The sequence below is a fragment of the Protopterus annectens genome, chromosome 5.part1, assembly GCF_019279795.1.
Source record: "Protopterus annectens isolate FY-2018-M chromosome 5.part1, PAN1.0, whole genome shotgun sequence".
In the NCBI taxonomy this organism is placed as follows: Eukaryota; Metazoa; Chordata; order Ceratodontiformes; family Protopteridae; genus Protopterus; species Protopterus annectens.
The window spans coordinates 629,890,066-629,912,280 of NC_056736.1; the positions used below are offsets into that span (position 1 = coordinate 629,890,066).

Below are 22,215 nucleotides of genomic sequence, written 5' to 3' on the forward strand. Positions count from 1 at the left end.
GCCTCTTAAACCATTGTTATTAAAAAGGGTGTGGTGAAGCATGTAAATATGAAGCCTGCAAACTTTTGAGACAAGCATACTTCTCAACTGTCCAGAATTTGTAGAATGTCCAGATTTGTGCCTCACAATTTTGAAATTTTCCACGTAAAATGTGTGGTTTTCCAGCAAATCACTGAGGACTGAAGTAACTAAATAATGACAGACATTTCAGTTTCAGACTTTATATCCTTCAGAAAAATGCTTGCTAAAATAATACATGTTATTCTAGCACCTTTCTACAGTTATAACAGGAATATTTAAAATCTGTTCCTATTTCAGGGCTTTTGTTCCCTCATTATTTTTGGTTTTGTCCATATTTCAAGCACTTAAGAGGTTGAGCGGTTTGAAAACAAAGTGAAAAACACAATGGAAACGAAGCATAACTAATGCTGGTGTTTGTAAAATGCAGAGCAAATTATTATGAATTTATGCTTTAAATATCCAAAGACCATGTAAATACTTTCCTCCTACAGTAAACGGATTTCACAGTTATGAGTGAAGCACTCCATACGTGATGTGAGATATAACAGGGTAGGGCTATTACACAAGTGCAGGAAAGCTGCAACCAACGGGCGACCTGACAAGGACTGGCACAAGGGAAAAGTAATGAAAAGCAGAATTTACAGTGTTTGAATGAAAATACAAATCTGTGGCAGTAATTTATTGCACAATTTGTTCACCACTAACATCATTCAAACCTGCCTGTGTCTGGAGGGCAGAAATGTGTTGAATATGTACGCCATTTAAATTACAGCACAAATAATTAGCAGAATGAAAACTGTTTCCGCCCGGTTTCGAACCGGGGACCTTTCGCGTGTTAGGCGAACGTGATAACCACTACACTACGGAAACTGAGTAATAGGGTTTTACTTCCCCACCCTCAAAGTTGGTCTGTCATGTTCTTACAGTTGTACTTCTAATTATCCATGTTACGTGATATGAAGCAGACCACACTATTTTTGAATGTATTAGAAGAAAAAAAACTTTTGAGAGCAAATGTGGTCAATGATCATCATTCTTGCTCATTGAAACTTGATCACAACAAAATGTAACAGTTCCCTTTCGGTTCAAAATCAGGGACCTTTCAGATGCAAGTCAGACATAATCATTACACTAAAACTTGCAACATGGCTCCCAGAAACGTTGCTATCTTATCCTAGATTTTCTCACTAAATCATTCAGTACTTTTTTTTTTTTAATTCACACTTGTTTCCCTGATGCATATCGTAAAGATCCCATTTTTTTCTAATTCAAATCTCACGTTTCTTTAAAAAGAAATTGTCTACACTAGGCAGTGGAAAATGTTTACTGATGGCCACCACCCACAACTTTACACCCGGAAATCATGCCTTGTTACAAACAGGAAAATGAAACTATTTTCCTAACTGTTAGCTATTGCAAGAATAAATAAATAACTACATAGCATTAAAATAAAACCAGGTGTCATTTGCTTTAACAGTTTTTTTTGAAGGAAGACTTTCAGACAGTTACCACTGAAAAAGCAACTTTTATACCTCTCTCTCTGGGAACACATAGTTCAACAAGGTGATTATGTTTGTTGGGGGAACTTAATAGCCCAAAAATTAAAATATAAATTAAAAAAAATGCAAATGAAACAGAAAAGGTTTTTATCAGCTTAACCAAAGATTTGCAGTAATTGGTTAAAATTACCTCTGTCATCACAGCTCTATCTAAAAAAAGATAACTCACAGTATTGAAAATAAAGGAGATAAAAAAAAAACTGTTCAGTTATGATGTCTGGGATATGCCATATTATAGCAACCCAAACTCCATTTTGACAGAACAGAGACTGAATAACAAAATCAAATGAGTAAAAAAGTCCCCATGACAGTCTTCTCCGGATACAATAACAAACTAAATCAGAAATACTTAAAAGTGACTTTGATGCATTATTAATAGGTTCATACTAGGCTATCTGCCCTAGGGCATTTATAAGCCTAGCCAGAATGTGTTTGGCTTTCGCCACCCATTTTAAATTTATTTTGCTATGCCCTTTTTCGAGGTTAGTATACTGTGCCTCTGTCTAATAGTTACACAGAAGTGATACCCGGGTAAACCTACGATCTCCCATCCACTCATCAAAATTCCTCTTGAAGAGAGTCAATGAGGGACTCTGCCTAACCTGGACTGGGATTTTATTCCAGAGTGAAGGGAGCCTCTGGGTTATGAATCTGTCCCTCCAGCATGTCCTATTTATTTCAGTGCTGAGGTTCAAGTCTCTCGAGCGTAGCTCGATGGGATTTGGATTTTCTGAGGTGCAGCATGTCCATTAATTCCGGGTTGGACATGGCTTTATATGTCAGGCACAGATCGCCTCTGAACAGGCGGTATGCCACTGAGTAGAGCTGGAGTTTCTTTAACCGGGCAGCATATGGCATCTGTCTGAGCCCTTTGATCCTCTTGGTGAGGTACTTTTGGGGTCTTTCCAGTTGCTGCAGGTGTCTGGTAAGGTACATCCCAAAAGGGGCATTGTACTCAATTATGGGCATGATGAGGGATGAGTAAAGAGGCACGATGACCTCCCCTGATCTAGATGTGAATCCCTTCATGATTAGGTGGGCTATATAAAATGTTTTTCTAACCACTTTGGCCATGTGGTTGTCAAATGAGAGATTGCTGTCAACTTGGGTCCACAGGTCCCTAATTACTTCTAATGTACTTAATGGATTACCACCTATGTGGTAATTTGTGGGCACTTTGTTTTTGCCAAAGGGGATGACTATACACTTTTTGACATTTAGCTTGAGGCCATGGCTTGGGCACCAGTTGTCTGTTTCTATGAGGCCCTTTTGGAGGATGCTTGTGTCGGCTGGAGAGTCGATTATGGCGCCCAGTTTGCAGTCATCTGCGAACTTGGTCAGCCACAGTCCTTCCGTGTTAGCCTGTACCTCCGAGAAATATATACTGAACAAGAGAGGTCCCAGGACTGAGCCTTGTGGGACACCACTTGTAACTGGTTTGGAGTCTGACATGGCTCCAGCAATTCTAACCATGTGGGTTCTGTCCTTGAGCCAGTTTGCAATCCATCTAGTGACATAGGGGTTTATATTTAAGCTGGTGAGCTTATCTATAATGCCCGAGTGGGGTATTGTATCGAAGGCTTTTGCGAGGTCCAGGTAGGCTGTGTGGACCACCTTCCCCTCGTCAATGGCCTTGGTGACTGTTTCAAAGAAATCAACCAGGTTTAAGAGGCAGGATCTACCCTTAACAAAGCCGAACTGGGAAGGATCCAGTGTCTGTAGGTCCCCAATATCTTTATTTATGAGGTCCATGATGATCCTTTCCATAGCTTTGCAGACCAAGCTGGTCAGGCTTATGGGGCGATAGTTTCCAGGATCCGTTGAGGCACCACCTTTATGGAGAGGGACCACTGTTGCTGTACGCCACTCTTTGGGCACATATCCTGTAGTAAGGCTGAGATTGAACAGTAGTTTTATGTTTGGGTTTAGCTCTTCTTGGAGTTCATGTAGAACGCAGCCCGGGACACCATCTGGTCCCATTGATGCTGTGTTTTTTGCTTTGGAGAGGGCGGCTTTTACCTGAGCATCTGAGATGTCAGAGGGGCAGCACTCTGCTGGGATAGATATTTGCCCTTTTGGTGGGGGGGGGGGGTTTGCACTGAACCTGTCAGCTAGGATGTTGGCAATGTCTGTGTGTTCGATGTATTTTTTGTCATTTTGGACTAATTCTGGGCATATCTGGGAATTACCACCCAGGTTCCTAACATAACTAAAATATACTGCTCAGACAAGCTCCACGTGGGTTTACAGAGTGGTCCTAGCAGCAGGGAACTCAGAAATGCGACTCCCTTCTGGATTTAAGTATCTTTGCTTTTTTTTCACTTGAAATAGGTTCTGTAGCTTACCTTGAACTAGCCTGAACTGTTTTTTAACTGATAGCTGCATTATTTTAAAATCTGCACTTAAAGTTACATTTTAGTCGAATTTGATCGAAAGTTTGCTTGTTTGTTTGTTTAATTTAACTGTGGAGGCTGCCCACTAAAGTGTGCTAGCCTGTGTAACTAATTTATCACTGTTTCTGCATTTTCTGTGTGTTTCTACCACAAAAACAAAAAAACAAAAAAAAATCCTTGTTTTCCTGCCTTCCTCGACTAGTTTAGACCAGTTTACAGGCATTGCTGTATTCTGGGCTGTGGTGTAGTTCCTGTGTTGTCCATTACCTTACTTGGATAGAAGGAAGTTTCTTTGGTCACCAGTGGGAGTGGGGAGCCTTGAGCAGCCAACCTGTCCTTGGGGGAAGTGACCTCAGCACAAGAAGCTGTAGTAATTGGTTGTTTGGGACCATTTCCAGCTCTTTTGTAGTTCACTGTTTAAAATCCGCCTCTGGCCGTTTTTTTCTGGCTATACTGCTCAGACAAGCTCCACGTGGGTTTACAGAGTGGTCCTAGCAGCAGGGAACTCAGAAAAGCAACTACCTTCTGGATTTAAGTATCTTTGCTTTTTTTTCACTTGAAATAGCTTCTGTAGCTTACCTTGAACTAGCCTGAACTGTTTTTTAACTGATAGCTGCATTATTTTAAAATCTGCACATAAAGTTACATTTTAGTCGAATTTGATCGAAAGTTTGCTTGTTTGTTTGTTTAATTTAACTGTGGAGGCTGCCCACTAAAGTGTGCTAGCCTGTGTAACTAATTTATCACTGTTTCTGCATTTTCTGTGTGTTTCTACCAAAAAAAAAAAAATCCTTGTTTTCCCGCCTTCCTCGACTAGTTTAGACCAGTTTACAGGCATTGCTGTATTCTGGGCTGTGGTGTAGTTCCTGTGTTGTCCATTACCTTACTTGGATAGAAGGAAGTTTCTTTGCTCACCAGTGGGAGTAGGGAGCCTTGAGCAGCCTACCTGTCCTGGGGGAAGTGACCTCAGCACAAGAAGCTGTAGTAATTGGTTGTTTGGGACCATTTCCAGCTCTTTTGTAGTTCACTGTTTAAAATCCGCCTCTGGGCGTTTTTCTCTGGCTATACTGCTCAGACAAGCTCCACGTGGGTTTACAGAGTGGTCCTAGCAGCAGGGAACTCAGAAAAGCGACTACCTTCTGGATTTAAGTATCTTTGCTTTTTTCACTTGAAATAGCTTCTGTAGCTTACCTTGACCTAGCCTGAACTGCTTTTTAACTGATAGCTGCATTATTTTAAAATTTGCACTTAAAGTTACATTTTAGTCGAATTTGATCGAAAGTTTGCTTGTTTGTTTGTTTAATTTAACTGTGGAGGCTGCCCACTAAAGTGTGCTAGCCTGTGTAACTAATTTATCACTGTTTCTGCATTTTCTGTGTGTTTCTACCAAAAACAAAAAATAATCCTTGTTTTCCCGCCTTCCTCGACTAGTTTAGACCAGTTTACAGGCATTGCTGTATTCTGGGCTGTGGTGTAGTTCCTGTGTTGTCCATTACCTTACTTGGATAGAAGGAAGTTTCTTTGCTCACCAGTGGGAGTGGGGAGCCTTGAGCAGCCTACCTGTCCTTGGGGGAAGTGACCTCAGCACAAGAAGCTGTAGTAATTGGTTGTTTGGGACCATTTCCAGCTCTTTTGTAGTTCACTGTTTAAAATCCGCGTTTGCACGGCTTTGCACGGCCGTACGCATAGCGCAGTGCCGGTTAAACAAGGTTAAACTTTTTCCTGGCTCCGCCAAGTCTGTTCTTCAAATTTTCCCTTAAGGAAGCTCTACTCTTAGTATAACCAGACTACTCACTGTATTATAAGCCTAGCACTTATTCTCAATACTTCTCTACTAAGTAAGCACTCTCGTACTAAGTAAAGCACTACATCTACTTACCACCCCTGTGAATACCCACTTCCCTTAAAGGTATACCACTCCCTTATACTGTTCTAGCATGTCGAGTGGTAGATTACTGGCGTCATCTCCAGTTCAGCTGGTCAATCTGGGCATCTTGAGACAATGCTACAATTGTCTCATGTACACAGACAACCCTCTCCTCCTCCCAACAAACACAAATACATGTGAGAGATGCAACTATATAGCCAAACTGGAGGCTGAACTCTCTCAACTCAGGGCTGGCATGACCAGACAGGAGGAGATGGCAACCACACACACAACAATCCCAGTCCTACATAGACCTACCACAATTGCAAACCAAACACATAAAAACACAAAGACATAATCGGAGGCTCTAATAAAAAACTTACCAAAACAACAGAGGCTCCCAAAGCAGACATCCAAAAATCCACCACCTCAAAACAAAACACATGCAACACATACTTCAATAAATCAGTGTGTTGACCAATCGCAGCCCTTAAGGCCAAACACCTTGCCTGATACACTAATAATAGGTGACTCCATAGTCAGACATACTGATGTCCCACTGACCAGGCTGAACAAGGAGAAGGTGACTGTGAGCTGTCTATCGGGAGCTAGGATCCGCCACATAACACATGCACTCAGGTCACTCCAAAGCAAGTACAAATATGACTCCGTCATTGTCCATGCTGGTGTGAATGACCTGAGCCGTACCTCCCTGGACTACATGAAAAGAGACATAGAGGAGCTCTCCGATTATGTAGCCCAGGCTGGTATGACCCTGTCCCTGAGCAGCATCTTGCCCTCACCAAGAATGATACCATTCAATACAAAGACAAGATGATCAGCTTTAACAACTGGCTCAAGTACTGGTGTCATTCTAAGGGGATCCAATGTCTGTCTGCCTGGGATGATATGTTGGACAAGCCAAGCTGCTTCGCAAGGGATGGCTTACACCTGTCACCACTGGGCTTCCGGATATTGGCTAAGGCTCTTGCCACCCCCATACTGCCTTTTTTAGGCAAGGCTCAAAAGACAAACCCACCTCCTTAGAAAACAAAAATGGAAAAAAACTAAGGGTAATGCTGCTCAACGCCAGAAGTCTAAATCTCAAGATGCAGGCACTTGATGCATTCCTCAGCATGGAGAACATCGACGTCTGTGCAGTAACTGAAACCTGGTTCAAGGCTCCTGAGAGCACCCCAGCGCTACCAGGCTATACCTCGTATCATGCTTTTCGGCCCCAAAACCCGGGCCGAACCACAAAGGGAGGGCGAGTGTCCATATTCATAAAGGACACCCACACCTCCAGGTTAGTAGCAACACATGAAGCATCAGAGACCATACAGGTGCAACTAACCATAGGCAAAACTGCTATACAACTGGTAGCATGTTACAGACCACCCTCCCAATCTCAAGAACCCCACTCAGCCTTCCTGAAAACATTGGAGGATATGAATGTATCACAAAATACCATCATACTGGGAGACTTCAACTACCAAAACATAGATTGGGTGCATTATTCAAGCCCTAATACCCTAGCCCAAAGGTTCCTGGAATTCATAAATTCAAATGCACTGGAACAACTAGTCACCTCTCCCACTAGGGGAGATAATACATTAGACCTGATCATCACAAACATGGGGACAAAATGCTCCACACCGGAAGTATACCCCTCACTAGTGAGATCTGACCACAAACTAATCACCCTGGATATACATATCCCACCTCCACCCCCAGCACAAAAGACCACAGTAAAAAACTTCTCAAAAGCAGACTTCACTCTTCTTAAGACTGAGATGGTATCCTTTAAGCCCACTGTGCCAGTGGATACCACATCCCACAATGCCAAATCCTTCACAAATGCTTTCTATGGACATCTCCAAGAATGCATGGATAATGCAATCACAAACAAATCCAAGTCCCTCTCCACCAAATGTAAGCGTCCTGTCTGGTGGACCTCAGCCATAAACAAATTGTATAACAAAAGAAGGAAGCTACTGCACGTCAGAGCGAAATCCCATGAAGGGAAGACATCTCTGATCAACATTAGCAGAAAACTACGTTCTCTCATAAAAACATCCAAGGCAAACTTTGAGAGAAAAATCGCTAAGGACACTAAAGATAACCACAAAGCCTTCTTCAGCTATGTTAGAAACCTGGGCGGAAACCCTCAGATATGCTCAGAGTTGGTTCACAACAACAAAAAATACACTGAACCCACAGATATTGCTAACATTGGGATGACTGCCTTCGATGACATGCTGGACAAGCCACGCTGCTTCGCAAGGGACGGCTTGCACGTCACCCCTAGGCTTCCGGATATTGGCAAAGGCTCTTGCCACCCCCATAGTGCCTTTTTTAGGCAAGGCTCAAATTCTAAACCTACCACCCTAGAACACAAAAAAGGAAAAAACTAAGGGTAATGCTGCTCAATGCCAGAAGTCTCAATCTCAAGATGCACGCACTTGAGGCCCTTCTCAGTATGGAGAACATCGATGTCTGTGCTGTGACAGAAACCTGGTTCACGGCTCCTGAGAGCACCCCAGCACTATCAGGTTTCACCTCATATCATGCGTTCCGGCCCCAAAATCCGGACAACACCAAGAAAGGAGGGGGGGTGTCCATATTCATAAAGGACACCCACACCTCAAGGTTGGTGGCAACGCACGATGCATCGGAGACCATCCAGGTGCAATTAACCATAGGCAAGACTGCTCTGCAATTTGTAGCATGTTACAGGCCACCCTCTCAAACTCAGGAACCTCACATGGCCTTCCTGAAAACATTGGAGGGATAAATGTATCTCCAAACACCATCATACTAGGTGACTTCAACTACCCTAATATAGACTGGGAACACTACTCAAGCCCAAACACTCTAGTCCAAAGGTTCCTGGAGTTCATAAACTCAAATGCCATGGAACAACTAGTCACCATCCCCACAAGAGGAGAAAACATACTTGATCTCATCATCACGAACATGGGATCACAATGTTCAACACCGAAGTATACCCCTCACTGGTGAGATCAGATCATAAACTAATCTCGCTGGAGGTCCTCATCCCGCCCCACCTGAAATAAAAAGACCACAGTGAAAAACTTCTCAAAAGCCGACTTCACACTTCTAAAACTAGTGTGGTCTCTTTAAGGCCCCTGAGCCAGTGGTAAACATTACTCAAACCGCTGAATCACTTACAAATGCCTTCTACCAGCACCTACAGGACTGCATGGATCAGGCAATCCCAAACAAAACTAAGACTCTTTGTACCAAAGGCAAGCATCCAGTCTGGTGGACCCCAGCCATAAACAAGCTCTACAACAAAAGGAGGAAGCTACTACAAGATAGAGCAAAATCCTTGAAAGGTAAGACACCTTTGATCATTATAAGTAAAAACTAAGAGCTCTCATAAAATCATCCAAGGCAAATTTTGAGAAAAAATCGCCAAGGACTCAAAAGACAATCATAAGGCCTTCTTTAGCTATGTTAGAAACCTAGGAGGAAACTCCCAGATATGCTCAGAATTAGTTCAAAATGATGTGAAGATTACTGAACCTACACACATTGCCAACATACTGGCTGACAGGTTCAGTGCAAACTCCCCCCCAAAGGAGAGATATCTATACCAGAGGATTGTAGCCCCCAAACATCTCCAACGCCCAGGTGAGAACTGCTCTCTCCAAGGCAAAAACACAGCATCCATGGGACCGGATGGTGTCCCGGCTGTGTGCTCCACGAACTCAATGAGGAATTAAACCCGCAGTTAGGACAGCTGTTTAATCTTAGCCTCACCCCAGGATACGTACCCAAGGAGTGGCGCACGGCGACTGTGGTCCCACTTCACAAGGGCGGTGCCTCCACCGACCCTGGAAATTACCGTCCCATTAGCTTGACAAGCCTTATCTGCAAAGCCATGGAGAGGATCATAATGGAACTCATAAATAAAGACATAGGGAACTTGCAGACTTTGGATCCAACCCAGTTTGGCTTTGTCAAAGGCAGATCATGCCTTTTAAAATTGGTTGACTTTTTTGAGACAGTCACCAAGACCATTGATGAGGGAAAGGCAGTCCATACAGCCTACCTTGACCTGGCAAAGGCCTTCGACACAATACCCCACTCAGGTATCATCGAAAAACTCATCAGCTTGAATGTAAACCCATACATCACAAGATGGGTTGCAAACTGGCTAAGTGACAGAACCCACAGGGTCAGAGTTGCTGGAGCCATGTCAGACTCAAAGCCTGCCACAAGTGGTGTCCCACAGGGCTCAGTCCTGGGTCCACTCTTGTTCGGCATCTACTTTTCTGAAGTACAAGCAAACGCAGGAGGGTTATGGCTGACAAAGTTTGCAGATGACTGCAAACTGGGCGCCATAGTCGAAAACATATCTGACACAGATATCCTTCAGAAGGGCCTCACAGAAACGGATAACTGGTGCCAGAGCCATGGCCTAAAGTTAAACGCCAAGAAATGCATAGTCATACCCTTCGGGAAAAACAAGGTTACCCCTAGCTACCATATAGGTGGCAATCCACTGAGCACAGAAGAAGTCATCAGGGATCTGGGGACTCAGGTTGACAGTAGCCTTTCGTTTGACACTCATGTTGCTAAAGTAGTTAGGAAAACCTTCTACATTGCCCACCTGATCATGAAGGGATTCACATCTAGATCAAGGGAGATCATCGTACCCCTGTACTCATCACTCATTAGACCTATGATTGAGTACAATGCCCCATTCGGAATGTATCTGACCCGACACCTGCAGCAGCTGGAAAGGCCCCAAAAGTTCCTCACCAAAAGGATAAAGGGTCTCAAAAATATGTCTTATGCTGCCCGACTGAAAGAACTCTAGCTCTATTCAGTCTCATACCGCTTGCTCAGAGGTGACCTGTGCCTGACATATAAGGCCATGTCAAACCCAGATTTGATGAATATGCTTCACCTCAAAAAAATCTAGATCCCTCAGAACCACAAGGGCGGGAGACTTAAACCTTGACACGGTTATTAATAGAACGTGCTGGAGGGACAGATTCATCACCCAGAGACTCCCTATGCTGTGGAACAAAATCCCGGTACATGTGAGGCAGAGCACCTCGCTGGCCTTGTTCAAGAGGAATCTTGACCAATGGATGGGAGATCGCAGATATACCCCAGGGATTACTTCAGTGTCACTGCTTGACAGAGGCACAGCAAAATAATAGGCATAGTTTTATTCAAACTAAAGGGGTGGCGAAAGCCACATAACTATGGGCTAGGCTTATAAATGCCCTTGGGCAGATAGCCTAGTATGAACCTATGAACCTATTCTGGCTGACAGGTTCAGTGCAAACTTCTCGCCTCCTTCACCCCCAAAAGAAGAAATACTTGTCTCAGCTGAATGTAATCTCCCTATCATCTCAGATGTCCAAGTGAGAACCGCCCTAAACAAAGCAAAAAACACAGCATCAATGGGACCTGACGGTATCCCGGGGTGTGTGTTACGTGAACTCCAAGAGGAGCTAAACCCACACATAAAAATGCTATTTAATCTTAGCCTTACTTCGGGATATGTACCTGAACACTGGCGTACAGCAACAGTGGTCCCACTCCACAAGGGGGGTGCCTCTACAGACCCTGGAAACTACCGCCACATAAGCTTGACTAGCCTGGTCTGCAAAGCTATGGAAAGAATCATTATAGAACTCATAAACGGAGACATAGGGGACCTACAGACGCTTGACCCCACCCAGTTCGGCTTTGTAAAGGGCAGATCCTGCCTTTTAAACCTGGTTGACTTTTTCGAAACAGTCACTAGAGCCATTGATGAGGGGAAAGCAGTCCATACAGCATATCTGGACATGGCTAAGCCTTCGACACAATACCCCACTCAGGCATCATAGATAAGCTAAACAGCTTAAAAGTAAACCCTTATGTCACTAGATGGGTTGTAAACTGGCTAAAGGACAGAACCCATAAAGTTAAAATCGCTGGAGCAATGTCAGACTCAAAGCCAGTCACAAGTGGTGTCCCACAGGGATCTGTCCTGGGACCCCTCCTGTTCGGCATTTATTTCTCAGATGTTAAAGCAAACATGGGAGGGCTGTGGCTGACAAAGTTCGCAGATGACTGCAAACTAGGTGCCATAGTCGATACACCAGCAGATACACACATCCTACAAAAAGGCCTCACTGAAACGGACAACTGGTGCCGTAGTCACGGCCTTAAACTAAATGCCAAAAAATGTATAGTCATCCCTTTTGGAAAAAACAAAGTACCCACAAATTATCACATAAACAGCAACCCACTGAGTACGGAAAAAGTAATCAGAGACCTAGGGACTCAAGTAGACAGCGACCTCTCATTTGACACCCATGTTGCCAAAGTGGTTAGAAAAACATTCTACCTTGCACACCTCATCATGAAGGGTTTCACATCCAGATCCAAGGATGTCATTGTACCCCTATATTCCTCCCTCATCAGACCCATGATTGAGTACAATGCCCCATTTGGTATGTACCTCACCCGGCACTTGCAACAGCTGGAGAGACCACAAAAGTACCTCACCAAAAGGATCAAGGGTCTCCAACATATGTCTTATTCTGCCAGACTAAAGAAACTTCAGCTCTATTCAGTAGCATACCGTCTGCTCAGAGGCGATCTCTGCCTGACGTACAAGGCCATGTCCAATCAGGATCTGATGGACATGCTCCACCTCAAAAAATCCAAATCCATCAGGACCATGAGAGCTAAAGACATAAACCTCGGCACAAGTATGAATAGGACATGCTGGAGGGATAGATTCATAACCCAGAGGCTTCCCATGCTTTGGAACAGGATCCCAGTTCGTATTAGGCAGAGCCCCTCACTGACTCTCTTCAAGAGAAATCTTGATGAGTGGATGGGAGATCGTAAGTTTACCCCAGGGGTCACATCTGTGTCACTGCTAAACAGGGGCACAGTAAACTAATTCTATTATATAAGGGGACCTTCACTGTGTCACTACTAGACAGAGGCACAGTATTCTAGATTTATTCTGTACATTTTTGTACCATTTCATGGGGTGGCGAAAGCCACATCACTATGGCTAGGCTTACAAATGCCCCAGGGCAGATAGCCTGGTACTGTAATATGAAACTACGAAACTAAACTATGAAAAAAAGCCTTGTGATTATCCTTAGTGTCCTGTGCAATTTTCCTCTCGAAGCTGGCCTTAGACAATTTTATGAGTGCCCGTAGTTTTTTGCTAATACTGACGCCTTCCCTTTTTGGGATTTTGCTCTATCATTTAGTAGCTTCCTCCTTCTATTGTATAGTTTGTTTATGGCTGGGGTCCACCAGACAAGACGTTTGCCTTTGGAGGATTGGGTCTTGGTTTTATTTGGGATCGCATGATCCATGCATTCCTGAAGGTGTTCATAGAATGCGTTTATAAAGGATTCTGCGGTCTGGGCTGTATTTTCCACAGGCCCGGGGGCTTTGAAGGATTCCACCTCGGTTTTAAGGAGTGTGAAATTTGCTTTAGAGAAGTTTTTCCCTGTGGTTTTCTGGGCAAGGGGTGGGGTCGGGATGTGAATATCCAGTGAGATTAGTTTATGGTCTGATCTTACCAGTGAGGGATACACTTCTGGTCTGGAGCATAGAGTCCCCATGTTGGTGATGATCGGGTCCAGTATGTTTTCCCCTCTTGTGGGAGTGGTAACAAGTTGTTCCATAGCATTTGAGTTTATAAATTCTAGGAACCTTTGGGCTAGGGTGTTGGAGCTAGAGTAATGCTCCCAGTCTATGTTTGGGTAGTTGAAGTCGCCCAATATAATGGTGTTTGGAGAGACCTTCATATTTTCCAGTGTTCTCAGGAAGGCCGAGTGGGGTTCCTGGGTTTGGGAGGGTGGTCTGTAGCAGGCTATAAACTGGAAGGCAGTTTTACCCACTGTTAGTTGCACATGGATAGTCTCTGATGCTTCGTGCTTTGCCACCAACCTGGAGGTGTGGGTATCTTTGATGAATATCGATACTCCCCCTCCTTTTGTGGTTCGGTCCAAGTTTTGGGGCCGAAAAGCATGGTATGAGGTATAACCTGGTAGTGCTGGGGTGCTCTCGGGAGCCCTGAACCAGGTTTCTGTTACTGCACAGATATCGATGTTCTCCATGCTAAGGAGAGTTTCAAGTGCATGCATCTTGAGGTTTAGACTTCTGGCGGTGAGTAGCATTACTCTTAGTTTCTTATCCCTTGAGATACCTATGGAGGTGGGTTTGTCTTTTGAGCCTTGCCTAAAAAAGGCACTATGGGGGTAGCAAGAGCCTTTGCCAATATCCGAAAGCCCAGGGGTGACAGGTGCAAGCCATCCTTAGTGAAGCATCGTGGCTTGTCGAGCATATCATCCCAAGCTGACAGGCATTGGATCCCCTTTGAATGACACCAGTACTTAAGCCAATTGTTGAAATTGATCATCTTGTCTTCATATTGTGGCATCATTCTTGGTGAGGGTAAGATGCTACTCAAGGTCAGGGTCATACCGGCCTGGGCTACATGCTCAGAGAGCTCCTCTATGTCTTTTTTCATGTAGTCCAGGGAGGTACGTCTCAGGTCATTCACACCAGCATGGACAATGACTGAGTCATATTTGTACTTGCCTTGGAGTAAACTGAGTGCTTGTGTTATGTGGCGGATCCTAGCGCCCGACAGGCTGCTCACCGTGACCCTCTCCTTGTTCAGCCCGGTGAGCGGGACGTCAGTGTGCCTGACGATAGAGTCACCTATTACAAGTGTATCAGGTGTGTTGTTTAGTCTTAAGGGCTGTGACTGTTCAGCACACTGGCTTTGTGAGATATGTGTTGCACGTGTTTTGTTTTGGGGTAGCGGTTGCTTGGGTGTCTGCTTTGGAGGTCTCTGTTGCTTAGGCAGATCTTTATTTAGAGCCTCCGAGTATGTTTTTGTGTGATTATGTGTTTGGTTTGCTGCCGTGGTAGGTCTATGTGAGACTGGAATTGTAGTGAGTGTGGTTTCCTTCTCCTCCTGACTGGTTATGCCAGTACTGAGTCGAGAGAGCTTAGCCTCCAGTTTGGCTATATGGTTGCATCTCTCACATGTGTTGGAATTTGTTGGGAGGAGGAGAGGGTTGTCTGTGTACATGAGACAGTTGTAACATTGCCTCAAGATTCCCAGATTCACCAGCTGGACCGGAGAGGAGATTGACAACTGACCTTTGGACATGCTAGAATAATATTGGGAATTCCTTTATAATTGAAAACAAGGGCCAGTGGGGAGTGAGGGTGTAGTGCTTTTAATTTTTAGTGCTGACTTATATAATTGCTTTAGTGAGCAAGTGCCAGGTAACTTAAGTGCAATGTGTTACAGCACACAATATCAAAATATGATGATATATTCCAGTTTTAGAATGGAATATTCCTTACATAAAGAACAGTTTGTTTATATTACAACAAGAGTTTCGAGCTAGGTGTAAGTGTCTCAAGATTTTTTGTCTAATAACCCCTAGTAAAGTCACTGCCCCCTCCACAAAGTAATCTGTCATACTCTGCAAAAGCAATGAATGCACAACTGATTCCTTTCAGTAAACCATGTACCTGAATTCTGTAGGGCAACTGTAATGAAGATACCTGCTGCTTGCTCAGATAACATCTACCATCTTCCCTGCAAAGAGGAATTAAGCTCTGAAAGTTGCAGCAGTAACCCAGATTCAATTCTTAGCCTGGGCTAGAAGGAATTTAAACTCTCAGTCTGCATATCTTGGTGAGAGGGAATGAAAAAAGACAGAAAGAGACGAGAGAGAGAGAGACACGCAGTAGGTTATTCCACTGGGTAGAGCCAGGAGACCATGCTTAAATAACACATTGTTTCTTATTGGGGGGTGGGGGTGTGCATGTATGAAAACACGCAAGCATCACTCACAGTAAGCAATAGCAGAAGTTCCCAGAACAAGGGGGAAGGGGATTAGACACATAAAACAAAAATGTCCCAATTCTCAAAAGGCTGACAGTCCCACCCTTGGAACAAACTTTTACCTCTCAGGGGAAAGAGTAGATCAACATGGTGATGGCGGGGGGGGGGTCTTCATGGTCACTGTGGAGTTGCGGGTCCAAAAACTATACCTCTCAGGGGAAAGAGTAGGTCAACATGGTGATAGCAGGATGGGGGTCTTCATGGTCACTGTGGAGTTCAGGATTCAAAAACTAAATATAAAAAAGGGGTTGGAGATTGGCATAATGGTTAAGGTGTTTACGTTACAGACACAAGGTGCAGGGTTTGATTCTCACATGGGGTAATTGGCTAGGCTTAAAATAGTCCACAAGGGCAAATAGCCTAATACTAATATATGAACATGAATAAATAAAAGACTACTCTGGCCTACAAGGCAATACCACAATGTCAGACACGATGATCTTTGAAAACCAAACATTTTCTCATTCGCTAATACTCCACAAACTACAAGGTGACATTACTCAAGCCTAAATAATCAAATGCTTTGGCATAAAACTTTGAACCCTTTGTGAGGTTTATTAGATCTCTCTTCCAAATACAATAATTTCCCAATTCAAGGAGACAATAGAGCTGTGTAAGAAAACTCACTAAAACAGAAGATACTTTAACAAAGAAGTCCCCAACCACCGGGCTGGGGACTGGTACTGGGCCATGGATCATTTGGTATCGGGCTGCCAGGCACAGAGTGAAACAAAAAAGTGAATGTGTGTATGAGTGCGTTTATGTGTCTGTCTACGTGTGTAAGTGAATGCGTGCATGAAAGCAGAATGTGTGTGTGCGTGTGTATGAAAGAAGGATAGACTGTGTGTATGAGAGAGACAGTGATTAGTGAGATCGATCGAGCCGTTATTTTACACTCGCTAAGCAGTGCTTTTGCTGTTTAGCGAGTGTAAAATAAAAGTCAAGGAAACCAAAAAAAGTGTTTGTGCATATGCTTCTGTCTGCACATGTGAGTGAATGCGTGCATGAAAGCAGAAGAGTCCGTGTGTGTGTGTGTGTGTGTGTGTGTGTGTGTGTGTGTGTGTGTGTGTTTCTGCCTGCATGTGTGAGTGAATGCGTGCATGAAAGTAGAAGAGACCATGTATATGTGTGTTTCTGTCTGCACGTGTGACTGAATGTGTGCATGAAAGGAAAAGAGACTGTGTGTGTGAGAGAGATTGAGAGAGAGAGTGAGAACAATCTTGTGTGAGTGAATGTGCGCATGAAAGCAAAAGAAACTGTATCTGAGACACAGATCGAGAGAGAGTGAGAACGATCTTGTGTGAGTGAATGCATGCATGAAAGCAAGAGACTGTGTGTGTGTAGACGTGTGTCTCCTTGCGTGTTTCTGTGTGAGTAAATGCCTGTGTGAAAGCAGAAGAGACTGGTGTGTGGTGTGTGTGTGTGTGTGTGTGTGTGTGTGTGAGAGAGACAGACAGAGAGAGTGAAGAGTGAGAGTGATCCCTGGCAGCAGCAGCAATTGGGTTTGCATACCTTTCGACCATATCACTCAACCTATTGCACAATAAATCTGGACACAGCCACAAATAATAGGGACAGATTTTATCTGGTATCATCTATCACCCTCAACCGTGCAATAATTTCCTGACTTTTTTATTTTGCAGCAGTATTTTGTAATTTCAAACACAATTTTAATGGGACAATGGAGAGAATGCATACACTCAAGCTAATGCAGTAACTGCAGCTAACGGTGAAACCAGTAATCAGTTTACCCCTGCACTCCTATAAAATGCTTTAATTAATGACTTTCTGTATTGGTTTGAATTTTCACTTAAAAATTATCTGGAGTGCGATTTGCAGTAAAACGGATTAATTGTCCTTTTGGAAAAATAGCTGAATGCCCTAACTTGCCTTTTTTATCTAATCAGTCATTGCCTAATGGCTACAATATCTGCAATAGCTACAGTGATTTCTCAATGCGTGCATACTTACAGTGACAAAGAAATATTATGTTAGCAATGCCTTTAAGCCCCAACTGATGTGATAGATATTGTTTTAATATTTAATAAAAGATTCCTTTCATCGGGAAATTGACTATATAGCTGACTATATACATTCAAAACAATGTGGTTATTGCAGATGAGCAGAGAAACTGGTTATTATAACATGGTTATATACATGGACATCCTGTATCTGAAACTAACAAAAATCAATATTCTGTCATAAGGGTTGTTACAACTGTGAGTGTAAAAGGATGCAGGCACTTCTCTCTTGGCTGCTGATCACTTGTTTGTGCTTGCAGCCAACACTGGGAATAAAGTTTTTACTGCCTGCAGTCTTAAGACAGGCATGTTCACTTCAACATTCAGCAAATGCTCCTTTCTGAGTAACAGTTTCTCTTAACAATCTAATACAATGTGTGTTTTAGACATGCGAGTTCATTCTGTTAGAGTATCTGACAGCATGCAATAATGATGACTGTAGAAAGAGATGTTTTCTGATGATAACCATTTTGAGTTTCCTTCTATATTCATCATCTGGCTTATGGCAGTTAGTATGGGAAACCGATCAGAATCACTAAACTGCTCAATCAGAACAGAAACACTGACATTACCTTGAGGTGTTTTTCACTCCTAAAAGATAAAAGTGAAGTCAGGGAAGAAGACGCAGACCTGTATGTTCAGCTGTTTTGCCTGCCAACAAATACTAGCATAGTCTATGCACCCATACCTCTCAGTGCAAGACATCTGTACAAAGACAAACATTAATGAGGACAAAGGCCCAAAAAATAGGAACAGATTTTAAAAATTGCTCATTTAAATTTAGATAGTTGCTAGAATAGCGAGTTTTGCATTTTTATGTATTTTCATAAAGATATGAAGTCTGAAATTCAAATGTCTAGCATTATTGAGTATTGTTTAGTAATTTCAAGCCTCAATGTTGTGTCAGAAAATCACAAATGTTATGAGGAACTGACCAAAAATATGAAGCAAAAATTTGGGCAGTTGACAGGTATGTCTACACCCAAGTGTCTTTATAATTAAACTTTATTTAAGCACCTTTCCCCATGCTACTCTGTTTGAGAAGTGCAGAGATGATATCATGGTCAGAGGTGGAATGGCATATGTATATGATTCTCCTGCTACTGCTCACCTGGGATGCTGAGCAGATATTTGGCCGGTGATGTATTAATCAATACTGATTTAGTTTGCTCAATATAAATTTTACTTGATGGAAGTGTTTAATGCTTTACTTCAACAGACAGGAACACTATGTTGATATTATGTAGACTAATAGGACAATAAAAATAGAATGCAAGAAGTCATTATCTCAATTTTCCTGTTTTGCCCAAGCTGAAGGTATCTCCTGGGTGGAGTCTGCATATTCGTCTTGTGTCACATGGGTTTTCACTGGGGTTGGCAGTTTTCTGACCACTAATTCCCAAGACATGTGGGTAGATTAGTGTCTAGAGAATTGTGACAATGCAATATAAACTATCATCATATTGCAGAGCATGCTTCCGATATCTGCTGTGTATCATCACTACTGGAACTGACATTGTATGTAATTGCATAAGAGTAGTATAGGCAGCCAAGCAACAGCACAGCTAAAAGGAAGTGCTACATTTATCTTGTGTGGATGTGCCATAGGGGAGAAGGCATTGGAGCAGTATGTGGTAATAACAGGGTAATACACCACTTATGTCACTTAGCTCTGTTATCACTACCATGTAGGATGAACAGCTATCAGAAAGAGAATTATCCACCCTTCAGGCATTGCAAATTGTTTGATGCTAAAAGCCTACATAGTATCATTTCAATTATTTGATTATAAACAATAACAGTGGAAACAGACACAGGCACATATAGTTGTAAGGTAGAAAAAAGTGCTGAAGAATAAAATGCATTAACTCACCAAGATGCATCATGCATACTAGGAAATTCACATGGCTAGTATTCATAAGTCAAACAAATACATGAAATGAAAATAACTGGAAAGTGAATCTAATAATGTTTAAACTTTGGTTACATAAATAAGCAGATCTCACCAAGATGGGAGCAACCATAAGCAATATAAATGACCAACACAAATACAGAATTCTATAGACTCCCAGTACACCTGGTCAAACACGAAACAAGTACACTTTGGTACTTTATTTAGGAGCTGGTAATAATGGCTATCCGTATGCTATTAACCATGATGGGATATCTGATTCTGACTCTGTTAATGGTTTAGGTATTGTAACTAATAACAAAGTCACATTTGAGGCTCATTTGACCTGTGCAGTAAGCCATTGTTATGGTATTGTGAGGGATATTTTGCAACTCATCAGCTGAAGAGATGAAAGTATCTTAGCTCTGCTATTTTAAGACTATGAGTCGACCCCATACATAATATTGTGGACAAGTTTATATAATATGCCATCTTTAAAAATGTTAGAAAGAATTCCATATACACCAGACAAATAAATGAAGTGAAACACCCACCATACAGTGTAAGGATGAGGAGTATAATGGCAATGTCATACTTGGTGTTGAGTGTCTAAAAACAAGACATTAGCTTGCAATGTTTGGACATAATTTTGTGTTGTATGAAAATAGATAAAGATAACTTTCTTGTTCATTCACAACAATTAGCTCTGTAAATAAGTTTATTAATTTACTTATTTTAGACACAGAGTAGGTAGAGAATGGAATTTTCTCCTGAGAGAAATAATGTACATCTGTAGTAAAATGTATGCAAAGTTTGGACAGTTATTTTGTGGGGGGTGGGTGTATGATACAAATAGTATGGTACCAACTTCTATATGGCCTGTTTGAGGCTTTAAGTTAGCTGTATGACCACATTTAAACTGCCGATCGTTCTTCTATAGTGCTAAAAGCAGCCAGGTCAAAACTCAATATATTTGGCTATTATTCAGAAATTACCACGCATTAAATAACAAAATGAAAGGAACAGAAAAGACTGGGTCCAAATAATATCTGAACCTTGCATCATTCGTATACTTTCTACACAGCTACCAACAGGTCAAAAAGTCACTCCAGTTAGCTAGCACTAAAAAATCAGAACATGATAAAACACATCAAGTTTCAGTAGTATTTCAAAATTGCACCACTCAGATCCTTTTTACAGAGCTGACAGTGCTCAAGTCATGTTATAAAATCATTACTTTTGATTAGCAGTTAGAAATCAGCACAAAATAAAATATGAAATGAAAGAACAGTAAATTCTGAGCTTTGTATTAGAACAGTACCTCGCAGGATGCACAGATGCAAGTCACGACTAAACCCAGTCCACCATCCAACAACTGATGATGTCTTAGGAAAGTTAACTAATATTCATAAGAATGGTGGGTGGCATGGATATTCATTGTCTATTCGTAGTTTATCCTTTTCCTCAATGTAGTTTGATCTTCGAGTTGGTATATTTAATTTCCAAGGAGTGTGGGGGGTGCAGTCCCCCAATAGGGGTTGCAGGAGGGTTTGCCCCCCTGCAAAAACAAAGAAAAAATACACTGTGAATCATACATCTTTTCATATCATGACATGCCCATTTCACCTGTCAGTCACTGAGGCCACGTCCACTTCTGGGCAGACCAACCTGCGAGGTACTGTACTAATACTGTACTAATGCAAAGCCAAATTCTGCTTACTAATGTTTTAGCTTTCCATTCATTCATGTTTTCTAGAAAGGAAGTAGCAGGCAGGTCATAAAATCATTTAAAGTCTATTTTACTCTGAGGGAAAAACTCAAAGGCTAAAGACATGAATGGCTCAAAGTGAGAACTGCAATTTGAGATGGACTCTGGCTAACAACTCTGAAAATTGCTTAAAGAATCCCTCCCCCATCCACAAAAGCTAAAGCATGCTCAGAAAACCATAGTGAATATAGTAAACAAGGCCAGGAAAAACAATCTTGGTAATAGATCTGAATGATCCTTGAGGCAAATAAAGCTCAGAAGTTGAGACGCAGTTTCTGTCACATGTTGTTGTTGTTGTTGTCTTTCGGCTTTTCCCGGTTAGGGGTCACCACAGCGGAACTTCAGTCTGTTAATGATTGGCAGTAGATTTTCACAGTGCCGAGTTACCAGCTCAACACCCAACCTTCAACAAAGGCACGCCCATTTATGCATGTCTTTCGGAACGCCACTCGACCCGCAGGGAGAACATGCAGACTCCACACAGAAGGCACTCCCCGCACACTAGCTGAGAATCAAACTGGAGAACCTCTTGCTGTGAGGCAACAACGCTACCGCTGCACCACCATAAAAGCACTAATACAAACTGTGAAAGCAGTAGTGTTGGGAAATTTAACAGGCTAGGCATAAAGAATGTCTAAAATGACTTGGCATGCCTCATATACCATTGTTATAAAAAGGGTGCGGCAAAGCATGTAAATATGAAGCTTGCAAACTTATGAGACAAGCATACCTCTCAACTGTCCAGAATTGTAGAATGTCCA

At 42.5% G+C, this 22,215-nt stretch overlaps 1 non-coding gene across 1 annotated transcript; it reads right to left on the minus strand.

The window, feature by feature from the left end:
* Positions 1 to 818: 818 nt before the first annotated feature.
* Positions 819 to 891, minus strand: TRNAV-AAC. The gene has a single exon. It is a non-coding gene; the product is annotated as a tRNA-Val (tRNA).
* Positions 892 to 22,215: the final 21,324 nt, after the last annotated feature.